We start from the raw sequence: 12,847 nt of genomic DNA on the forward strand, positions 1-12,847 counted from the left end.
TCTTCCTTTTCTCTACAGCACACCCTGCCTGCGTGACTGAGGAACCGCTGGGTTAGATGATACCGAAGTGTGTCCAAGCCTTCCCGTACGAACCTTCTGGAGTCCCAGACTCCCACTGAGCTATATTACTGGCCCATCCATGGAGCTGGGAATCTCTGGAGCACAGACAAACTGCGTGCAGCCATTTTCTGATGCGTGATGCTCCTAAGTAACCCGTAAGCTGTGCTTTGATGAGCACAGGACTCCAGCAGGACTCGCAGGGGGAGAAGCACAGAAGGATATCGCTGTTCCTGCTGTTTGCAGCTGGAGCAGGGCAGAGAGGAATAAGATAGGATGGGTCTGGAGATTTCTCCTGCTTGTGTGAAAAGCTTCTGGTCACAGAAGTGTCACCTGCAGCCGCGGTCTGAGTGGGCGGTCATGCAGGACACAGCGTTCGGTGGTTGTTCCTGGCTGAGCGTCCAGTGCCAGCCAGGACAGGCAGGCACATATGTTGGACTGAACCAGAATGCCAATTAGCAACTGGAACCTTTGTGTTGGCTCCATTAGTGCTTCAGACTGAAAGGTCACTGCATGGTATCCCTGTGATAGTTGGCAGGAGGAGCCGCGGTCGTAAATTTAACGTGACGAAAGTTATTTACCTTCCTCATATAACCGCTGAGGTATCTGCCCAGTGGGGAAGCTGCAAAAAAGAGCAGGGTCTCTGCAAAGAGAGACGGGAGCCAAGCAGTGCCGTTGTTTTGCAAAACAGTGCAAGATTAATGATGGGAGTGATGAGAAAGCTGGTTCGATGGGGTGTAGGGTGTAATAGGTGTGCCCTGACAAACGGTGCTGTGCTGTGACAGGGGGCTGCTCTGATCGTGCTGGAACTAGTGCAGTCTGGTACAACCTGTGTCCGTACTGTCTGTAGGATAAAACAGCTGTAGTGATGTAGTGGAGTCTTCTTTTTCATAGCCTAGCTTCCTCAGCAAGGGAATTAGTTGTAAGTCCAGGACAGACTGTGGATGGTTGCAAGTCTAGGGCCTTGAAGGAAAACAGAATGAATCAGCTTGACAGTGGAGATTTCCTCCTGCATCAATCTTATTCCTTATGTCCTTACCCAAATGTTCATTGAAAAATAACAAATTTTGGTCCACGATCACTCTTTAAGGAATCCTCATCAATTCTTCTTCCATAGTACCTTACACAGAAGAACCCTGACTATTAACTCTATTCATTATTATATTTTCTCACCAGTTTGCTAGGTGCAGAAGTCAAACTGAACTCATCTGCAGTTTCCCAGACACTGTCCTCCTGTTCTTTTTTTGGAGCAGAACTAATTGCTCCTCTTGTGGTACATAAAGACATCCTAGAGTGATGCAACTAATTCAGAACCGAGGAGGTAGAGGGCAGCTGGGTGTGAAAAAATAGGCTGACATCTTGCAGGTATGTCTCCTGCATCTTCAACCGGAGAGCTGCTTTCAGGCCCAGCCACTGTGTATTGATTACTGAAACCAGATAGTGCTCATAGTTCAGGTCTAGCAGCAGCCCTTGACATCACATGGAGAAGACTGCAGCTGGTGAAGGGCATCTCAGATGCTTTTTGCAGATGGGTAGAGAGGCGTCTGTCCTTAGCTGGAGATGTAGAGCTCTGAACTGCTAATTGCAATTTGGTGTTGCTTGGGGCTGCCAAGAAGGTCTTTATGGCGGTGGTGGTGGTGGTTTTTTTTTGTTTGTTTGTTTGTTTCATTTTGGTTTAACAGCCTCAGTCTGGCCTGTGATTCTGTCATTTTTATTGAGTTTGCAGAAAAGGAGTTACTTGAGACTCAGTTAAAAGTTGTGATGTGTACTGTTTGCCTCAACGTATGTGCAGGACATTTTTAAGGCTCAGATGAGCAAGTTAGATGTTACTTTAATTGTAATGAGAGCAAAGAAACATTCCTAAGATGACTGGGGGAACAAAATGCACATCTTAGGAGAATTGGAAGATCTTATCTTGTTTAGAATAGCCCAGCAAAGACTGAATGGGGGTGTGGTGACACTATATAAATATATTTGAGAAGTAAATGTCAGAGAGAGATATTGACTTCATCACATGATCAAATGGCTGTACAGTGAGTAATCCTGAATGCATTTGGACTGGAAATCTAAAGGCTTTCAGCTATCTGATGAATGAGGGGCTTGAATACTCTTCCAAGCACTAGAAGCAGTAGCCTTCAGTCTTGTAGGATGGAGCCTGAGAAGGTTATGGACATGATTGTACAACACAATAGAATAGGAGAGGTTAGAAAAGTAGGCTTATGTTATTAGTCCCTTGGCATCTGATGTGTCGGTATCCCCAGTTGTGTGAGAAAAGAGATTAGATCACTGTTGATTTGCATTACACTTATAATAATTCCATGCCTCAGGGCTTCCACTAGAGCTGGAAAATATTTTTCATTCTTCTTGATGCATAATTTGTCCTCTACTGGTCTTTTTGACTTCCCCTGTAGGTCTGCAGGTAGGTTATTATAGGTGGCATTAAAATCTTAAGGTTTGTGTGTTCTGCTCACATCCTCAGGATTAGGCCAGCCTCTAGAACTGGATGTCTTTTAGAGTTGTTTACCCGGATCAGCTTGGTAGGCACCATTGATTTCCTTTACAGCATGGGACAGTTTCCTTCCTAGAACCAACTGAGGCTTTATTTAACAAATTATTTGCAAATCTACAAAGACTTTTTTTTTTCTTTTTTAACCTAAAAAGCAAGCTATTTACTCATCTACTCATCTTTTCTTCCTTTGCATGACTGAGGTATCCCAATACTTACTAGTATGTCTGTGGGCACCTTTCATTATTTTTCTGCCTCCTTTCATCCTCCAAATTGATTTTTCTGATACTAACTGATCATTTTTTTTTACATATTCCACACGTGGAGGGTGCAATGCTTAATATCAAATGTACTAATTGGAAGATATTCGATGTTATAGGGGAATTTCATTTTAGCAGTGTACTGAAATCATTGTGCAATCACAATATAGCAATTGCAATATGCCCTCGGATCACAGTACAAATGTGATTGCCATTACTGGTCTCTGTATACAAACCATCACAACGCTGGGCATCCAGAGTCACCAGGAAGAAATGTGCAGGTCTGAAGCCAGCTCGAGCCTGTTGATCTCTTCAAAATTCTTTTGGTAGTTGTTTGGTTTTTATACTCCGTGTAGGGCTGAGACATGCATTCACTCCCCCTCATGCTGGTCTGACACAACTGGAGACATTCACACTCTGTTAATGAAGGGAGAAACATTTATACCACCAGTCCATCCATTTGATTGTTGATGGCTGTTTATCTAAAACAAAGGCCACTCTCCAGTCCCCTTTTGTGTTGGGATAAACTCAGCTTCTTTGCAACAGCTGTGGCCAGTCACAGCTCGCATTAATCCCTGAGCTTCATGGGCACATCATCTGTGTGTAGGGGTTTATTGGTCGGTCTCACAACACCGCTTATTTTTAAGGGGATATTCAGAGGAAAGGCAATGCTAGCAAACAAGCAAATCAAGAAAGAAGAAAGACACAGAGCTATTTTCACTCCCGGAACATAGAAGCCAATAGAGGTGCATGCGCGGTCCCTATATTACTGCTGACACATGCTCTGAAGTTACCTTCCTCTCAGTGTCACAAGTCCATCCAACATTTCTAATCTCTTTTACCGAGTTAGAGAAACAAAATGCATGAGGTAACATCCACTCCACAGACATGATAAGCCCAGATAAATGCAAAGGATACATGGTTAAATAAATTGGGTAAATGAATAGCCGCTCTATCACAGCAACAGCTTTTAAGGATGAGGAGGTAAACAATATTTCTGGAGAATATAATTGCCTGTCTGCTCTTTAAGTCTGTGCAGCGCTGGAAATTTTCAGACTTTTAACTTTCATAGCGTTCACCTTCATGTGTTGCTGCTTATTGACTGAACAAGATTTGCATCCAGGAATTCTGAATCATGGAGCATCCTTTACTTTGCGTAAGATGACCATCACATATACACACAAGTATGTTTGAATTCTTCCACTCGTAAACACACGCACACCAAAAAAAAAAAAAAAAAAAAAGACACGGTCAGTAATCCTGAGAAAAGCCTTACTGTGAAGTACAGAAAGCACTCATAAATTTCTCCCAGAATAAAAGTACAGTGCATCCTCTACTTTGTTCCACCTTTAGTCTTGACATCTTCTGGGCACGATTTCATGCTACAATGTCACCCGTACAGTCATTCCTCAGCTGCTCAGTGAGGAAGCTGTATCTCATGCAGTGCTTGGAGGAATGGCAACAGCATGATGGTCGTTCTACTCTGGATACAAAAATTCCTGTTTGTCATTGTAGACAGGGACTTTCTAGACTTTCTGGCTAGAGTTTCTAAAGATCTGAGATCATGAACTTTCCTGGCCTGCTTCATATAACCAGAGCACCTGGAAGCTGCAGTCTGCTCCACATGAAGTTGATGGCTGCTGCTAGAGCTGTTTTGCTAGCAAGCACGCAGTGGCTGCACCTGAAAGCAGTGCTCCAGGTACTCCACCATGCCAGGTGTGAGCCACCAAAGGGACTCACAGACCATGCTTGTTACCAGCTCAGTGTGCCAGGTTAACCCCCAGCTAGACAAAGGCACGAAGACTTGAAGTCAGCTAAGTAATACATGGGTGTCAGTCTGAACCACACCAAGCTAAAATACGGAGACAGCCAAACCCATTGAATCCGACTTTAAAGGCAAAACACTGGAATTTCAGTAATTTAGTTTCAAATACTTCATGGTGCCAATGAATCATTTTTGGCTCCTGAAGTTTTAAAACTGCATACCAGACCTTTTGTTCACCTGAAGTGACAGAAACAGGACAAAGTTCAACAGTAAAACGTCGTGTGCTGAGGGGCTAATGATAAGGAATTGTTACGTAAATCTGGAGGAGCAGACAAGGAAGAGAGAGAGAGAGAAGTGTAGTGGTAGACAGGGTAAAAAGGATGTGCTGACAGAGTGATGCAACTTGAAAGAAAGAAAGGCTAATGTGACTGATGGTAGACAGTGAGTTACTTTTATAAAAGATGGGGAAGCATTAGCACCATTGCGTAAGATGTTCGTAAGCTCTCATCTGAATCCCAGAACGCTCATCTTTGATGCCTGCTGAACACTTTTTGCTTTGACTCCCTTCAATCCTTTGTGTTCTTTTAAATCCAACCACATTCTCTCATCTTCCTCTTTACAGCATACAGCCATAAGAAAGGTCAATTGCAAAGCATTTATGGGTAATAAACTCTTTCTCCTTTTCCCTAAGATCTTAGCATTGTCAGCACAATAACAAGAGGCATGCTTTAGCTTCATGTTTCTCAAATGCCAAACTAAATACTTTAAGAGATAGATAGATTAATTGAAAGATTACTGGCAATGGCTTAGTTCTTCAAAAGTGAGGAGAGTATTTATATAGACTGTCACACATTGTTCCCAAGAACTGTGATCAAGTCTTCACACCTTGGTCTTGGAGAAGCTGCTGCTGCCACCAGCTGGTAGTTCACTGGTCCTTGTCTGGAGAGACGTCCCAGTAAGGCAGCTAGGCCATGAAGCAGCTAACATCTACAGAAAGCTAAAGAAACGTTGCTTCAGCCCAAAATCCATTTAGGAATTTGACAAAAGACAAGACCTGTGTTCTTAACAGGGCAATCTTACGATAGCATTCACAGTAAGCAGTTATCCATGGGCATGGCTGGAACAACAAGCATACTAAATTCAGAACATCAGAACACTGGACCTTTTTATGACTGGATGACACTAAAGTGATTCATTACTTAAGTTCCAGAAATGCATTTTGGGATGGCACCTCCTTTGTACTCTGGAAGTAGAAATGGCAGTTCCTTGCATGCTTCACTGCTTCATCTGCAGGTCCAATGTAAGAAGGAATCTAGTGAGCATAATGTTAAACACCATGCAAAAAAAGAAAAATTAAAAAGAAAATTGGTTTAGCGGCCTGACGAGTGATCTGTGGTCACTGTGGTTGCAGTCACGGACGTTGTAAGAGAAGGGCTTTTGCCCCACTAATGGGTTTAGTGCAAATCAGTGGTTCTTTTCCTGCCCACTCCGTATGCACGAAGATGCACGCAAAGATCTTGGATTATCAGAAGCTGTATATATCACTGTAGATTGGCTACTGGGTTTGTCATTAGGAAGCCAAAAGATGACGGCTTTGCTTTATTAGGTTTAGCAACAACATGCATTTGGTCATACAACTTATTACGGTTGATTAACTTCAATAGTTGTCATACAGCTATTATGGTTGATCTGGAGGTAAATATAACATTGTAAATAAAAGAAGAAGTGCACAGAAAGGCCAGTGTAGTGACAGATAGTGTGGAGGCAGCCTAAACTGAATAGTTGGGTTTGCGAAATTAATGTATTTTAATACAAACAAACTGTAAAGTCATCTTCCTCGGAGCAAGTCGTGCAAGTTCATTTAACTGGATCAGCCCAAACTTCCAGCAGAACTTTGTGGCAAAGGGGAGTTTTGCAGTCCTGCAGTGTATTAACAAGAAAGGAGTGAGCAGCACGAGGGATGGGGGGACACAGGGACCCACAGCTCTGCAAAGACCAGTATCAGATTTCAATGTGCAGGTCATCTTTCTTTTTCTGACAATATTGAAAAATTGGAAATACTGCAGAAAAAGCTGAAAGTGATTCAAGAAAATGGTGTAAAGAGTTTGGTTTGTTTAATTTATCATATAGAGGACTGAGAGATGATTCAATTATTTGATTAAAGTGCAGAATAGATATCTCAGAACAAAACTAACAGGATAATAAAGCATTTCTTCATCAGGTAGGCAGAGATGTGGAGAGAATAGAAACCTATAAATTAGACTCTTACTCAGGCAACTTTTGTGATTAAAACCTATTTAAAGATTGGACACTGAACATGAACAGTAAAGAAAATAACTTTCCCAGAAATGCAGGCAGATTGCAAAGAGGGTGGAATATAAATGCACAAGAGTGTGAAGAATGACTTTAAAGTTGAAGAGTTACTTGAATTCTCCAAAAAAGAATAGTAGAAAGAGAGTCTTTAGTTCAATGCCTACCAGTATCACAGTGCCTTTCAGGAAGGACCTTTGTATCTGCTGCATGACCTTGCTAGTAGAATCACAGAATCATTAAGGCTGGAAAAGACCTCCAGGATCATCTGGTCCAACCACCACTCTACGACCACTGTCACCCACTAAACCATGTCCCTAAGCACCATGTCCAACCTTTCCTTGAACGCCCCCAGGGACGGTGACTCCACCACCTCCCTGGGCAACCCATTCCAATGCCTGACTGCTCTTTCTGAGAAGAAAAGGCTCCTCATTTCCAACCTGAACCTCCCCTGGTGCAACTTGAGGCCATTCCCTCTAGTCCTATCACTAGTTATCTGTGAGAAGAGGCTGACCCCCAGCTCCCCACACCTTTCTTTCAAGTAGTTGCAGAGAGCAAAACATGACAAGGTATACCAGAAAGCTGGGTGGCTATAACTGTGTCTAGAGTGTCCACACAAGGTGGGGTGAAGGAGCTACATGTACAAGCCTTTCGCCCTGTTGAATTCTGAAGTCCCCCAAAGCCTTCTGCTGCCTGTCTACTCCTAACTCATATACTGTGATGGTTTTGAAGCTGAGAAGTTCAGAGACAGTCCCAGTTTGAACTGGAAGCAGTTTCTGAGCTGTTCTGGTGATCATGAGACCCTTCATTTTGATCCAGGTGAATCCTGTAGTGCTTGCTCATTCCAACCTCTTCTGCATGAAATCCATGCCAACTCCAGGCCTACTTCCAGTGTCAAGGCAATGGCGCCAGTAGTTCCATACTGGATGTAATAGTGGCTCTGTGCAATGTGGTGGATGTATGGTTTAAACGCTTTCCACCACAGGATGTAATTGTGAATACTAAGTAATTTTTCTGATTTTCTGATTTGATTCATTTTGAATCCATATGAGCATCACTTCATTTTCTCCTTTTACTCATACACCATGAATTATAGCTATACCTTAGAAAAACTAAAAGTACCACAGAATGGCATCCACTCTGTTTAACTCTTACAAAGGTCCCCAGTTAGCTTGTTGGCCCGCGCCAACCAGCACTCTTCCAGAAGTGCTTTCAGGCACATTTCAGAACGTAGATACTCCAGTACCAGTTGGACTCAATGCTGGAGAGTGGTCCCAGGTCCATTTCATTTGCTAGCACACATGTGGTCTGGAATCTCGGTATATCCTACTGCCCGGGATATTCCTGTGCCTTCTTTCCTGCCTCTCTGGTAATGAAAGTGTTGGTTTTAAATACAGTGCACTAGTTAGTGAGTTGGAGAGGAAAAAAAAGAAAAAAAAAAAAAAGCAGAACCAGCTCTGCTTATTGCTATTATATAAGGAAGAGAACATTTTTTCAAGAGTACAGTGTATATATATTTCTCACATCTCTGGAAAAATATCATGGGAACATACTTGATAAATAATGAAAATGACTCTGCATTTCAGAAGAATGGATCTTAATTTTGCTTTAAATGACAACTGGTGACAATACGGATGCAATATAAGCCCACTCTAATCAGTAAGATTAATATTCCAGGGGAAAAAAATCAGATAATTGTATTGATTTTCTCAGCATATTTTTAAAAGCAAAATGAACGATTAATTCTTTATGTAATATCAAGGTTATTAGGAATTAAAGTTTTCAACATTGCAGATCATTGTCATTACCCTATGGAAATAAGGTTCTTATACTGAAAAGCATATTTAAGTCCTGTGTTGTGTCTTAGAGCTGTGAGAAGAGACTCTTTCATCCAAAGTCCATTGCTGTCAACAGAGAGAGTTCCAAAGGTCTCAGTGATCTTTGGTTCACGTCCCACTAAAACATCTCCAGATCTACTGCACTAGGAAGAGCAAAATTACTGTATGAACAAAATCTTGATCTGCTGCTTCTTGAATAAAAAAAATAAATAAATAAATAAATAAATAAAATTGGATGATTTCAGTAAGAATGAGATCCAGTCATGATACATAAATGCACCATCCCACTAGTTTGTGCTAAGTGTATTATTTCAAGTCATTAATTAGCAAGTTGCTAAATATCCCATCTGTATGGAAACTATCATTGCACCTCTTATTCAGATGAACAATATATATATATATATATATTTTTTTTTCCCCTGAGAAACTTGTTTATTTTATTGTACCACCTTATTTTTATACAGTAAAATGTGAAAATACAGCATGCTTTGGAGTTACTCCAAAACTGTCCTAAACTTAAATACTATCAACCTGATATATATCAAGAACAGGTAAATGGTATTCTCTGTGCTGCTCACATCTATCTTCCCTGCTTCTCTTTTGCTTATCACTTGTTGTAATTAAAGAAGGGTAGATGGCTTATAAGAGAAGAATTCTAACGTAGGCGATGTCCCCCAGTTAATGACATCAAATTTCAGCCTACATTTCTGGGTCTGCAGACATAGCATGAAAAAGAGATCCATGGATTAGATACAATAATGCAGAAGAAAACAGGAAAAAAAAAAAAAAAAGAGAAAATGAGAAAGACCAAAGGAGAGAAAAGATACATCACTGGAACTCAATGGGTTTTATTTTCTTTATTCACTTCTATTTTATTCACCAGTGGCAGAAAACAGGAGCTGGGAGGAGAATCACAGTTTTAGACATGGAGAAGCATATGAATAAATTGTGCCTTTTTATATTTCTAAGAAGACTCGGTGATAATGCCAGCATTTTCAGTAATTAATTTTAAACACTGCATTGTGCCTTGTTACACTGGAAAGGTCATTTATCTGAAGTGTATAATCAAATATGAAAATAGGGAATTTAATTTTTTTTTTTTTTTACCTGATAAAACAGTCTCAAATCAACCTTTTTATGCTCTGCTTGGTAAGAAACCACTATGCAATCTGTCTACATCCTACACAGCACATGTCATTCTTGGACAAGTCGAACAGGTGGGACCACACAGATTCAGACAAAGTCTCCTGTGCTCAGCAATAACCAGAAACAAATACTAAAGAGTGAGGAAATGACAAACGTGTATGAGACCACTCCTGAATACTGTTCTGGGCTTCTCAAGCTGAAGTGTCCCTACCTATTCAGGTTTTCCTAGCACAGTAGCCTTTCCTTAACTGGAGTCATCTTGGCAGCCCCTCTCTGGCTCTATCCCAGGTCTACTCCAGGGAACCAGAACTGCACATAGTATTCAAGGTTGGGGTGAACTGTGAATTTATGCACTGGCATAATGACATTTTCTACTTTGTCCTCAAATTCCTAATGATTCCTAACTCTCTGTATGACTTCTGATCACTGCTGAGCACCGAGGTGATATTTTCATGGGACTTTCTTCTGCCATCCCTGAGTGTTGCTCCTGTGTGGAGCAAGAGGCCATCAGCCCAGAGGTCATGGATCTTCATGTGAAATTAGTTTTGTTATTGTTTGCTATGTACATCATTTTATTTATTTGTCTGCATTTCTTCTGATATTTTGTTGCCCAGTCACCAAGACTTTTCAGGTCCTTCTATGGTTTCCTACAACCTGTACTCATCTTTACTCTCCCCACTAACATTCTCATAAAGCTGTTTTCTCATCACACTGATCCCTTTTTTCTGGGTCATCTGTGAAAACAGAGAATGGCAAAATTTCAGCACAGACCCCTGTAGAATTCATCTGGGAACCACTCTCCCCTGCAAGAATTGAATATTTCCTCCTACTTTGTGTTTCCTATTTGGCAATCAGTTCTTCATTTACTCAAGAATTTCTGCTCTAATGTGGTTGCTGCAGCTCCTTATTTTTTTTTTTTTTGTTAAGGAATTTGTCAAAAGCCAATGGGAAATTCAAGTAGATTGTATCAATTAGATCACTCTTATCCACATGCTTGCTGACCCCTTGAAAAAATCATTAGAAGTTTACAAAGCAGAATTTTCTTTTACATAACCTGTGTTCTCTTCCCAAATGGGTCATGTTGATCCACAAGGCCTTTCATTAGATCCTTTATTACAAACTCTACTTAAATGCGCAGTACAAATGTCTGGCCTACAAGCCAGTAATGTCCTGCTATCTCCGTGGAAATAAAAGTAGGTGTTCAATATGGTTACTTAAATCGTGGACCATGAAATTTTCTTTCTAAATCTTTCTGTCTATTTTGACTGATTAAGTTATCTGTCAGACTACCTGCCTACCTACCTACCTATCTATCTATCCATCCTTGTACCTATCTTGTACCTACCTTGTACCGTCTTGTACCTATCTTCCATCTGTCTGTATCTTTCATTGGAACACCACTAGATTCTCTGTATTGCCTTTTTTTCTCACAAATAGGAAAGCATTCTCCAATCTGGTGATAATGAGAACAACTTAATAACTAGTTGTATATTTATAGCCATTTTTAATCTTAAAAGCACTGTACACACAGTTATCTAACAAAATTCAGTAATCTAACATAACTGACTTAGTTAGTTAGTATAGACTTAATATGAACTGGATATCCCCACATTTGTTTTTTGACTTCCATTATTTTTTTCTGTCAGATACTTTACCCAAGTTATGTTGGGTAATGGATGTGCATCAGATTTCACTCATCCCAAGAAAGCAAGAAGTCATGTTTGCTCAGTTCCAACAGACAAGGTCTCTTCCACAAAGAGGAAGGAGAGGAGGCTTTAACAGTATCTCGAAGCCCATTTTTGTTCCTGGATTTAAAGCAAGGTAGTCTGTTCCAACACTGAGTGTCTTTAACAGATCTTTTCCCATGAGCAAAGATGGATATAAGGCAATTCTTCTGTTTCAGTCCCTGGTTCTTGTGTCTGCAGAGCAACACCTGACACAACTGAATGTATTTAGATTGTTCCTTCAAAATCCTCCCTCCTTTTTCCTCACATTCAGATTTAATCTTGTAAATCCAACATATTCTTTAATCTTCCCTTCCATATATTAGAAAAAAACATTCCATTCCTAAAATGAAGATTTCTCATGTAATCAGTGAAAAGTACTCATTTATACATGTCATAATTCTGGGACTTCTGCTCTCCAGAGAACATTCTATTCAAACAGAACGGTGATCAATAGGCAATGGATTTATTTTATCATTCAGTGACAATAATTGACAAGGCCTGGAACTGACTAATTACTTTTTGCAGTCTTGGTTTGTTCCTACAATTTTACATTTGCACAGTACTATATTTTCCTTGATATTTAGTGCTGTTTACAGTCACTTGCTTATTCTTTCTAAAATTAAATATTGTTGAGTGTAATGTTTCTCACTCTTGAACAGAAAGGGTTGCAAGTTATACCTATGAATTCATAAAATACATTACATTTGTTGATTGAACATCATATCTACATTTGTTTAGTTGTTATTTCAGGTATTCATTCAAATAACTCACTATGAATCAAAGCATTAGATTCTTATTTGCTGCAAGCTGATAGCAAACTCCATTTACATCAGTGGTAGTTTGGCAGACCTGAAGGGCTGACTTTTAAATTCCAATTGACATTACTTCTCAGATTCAAGTGAAAACAGGCATACTGGAAATAAGCTATTTATAAAACATGCAGTTATTGTGGTGTGCCAGGGGAATTGAAATATGTCAGATAATCTTCCCACAAGGAAAATGTTAACTAGATTATTTAATATAGACTGAGATTTTGTCATTCTACAGTTAATCCCATTGTGGTTTTTATTATCAAGCAAAATTGTCTGGCTGTTGTTTCTTCTATTTCTTACACAGTTTAGAGAAGCACACATAATTAGGAGATCTAAGACAGATGGGGAAGACAACAAGCCCTTATCAGATAATCAGTCAGTGGTTCCTTCATTTCTTTTTGTGTCTTACGCTAAACCTTTTCTCTC

This window comes from Anser cygnoides, chromosome 2 (assembly GCF_040182565.1).
Source record: "Anser cygnoides isolate HZ-2024a breed goose chromosome 2, Taihu_goose_T2T_genome, whole genome shotgun sequence".
Lineage (NCBI taxonomy): Eukaryota > Metazoa > Chordata > Aves > Anseriformes > Anatidae > Anser > Anser cygnoides.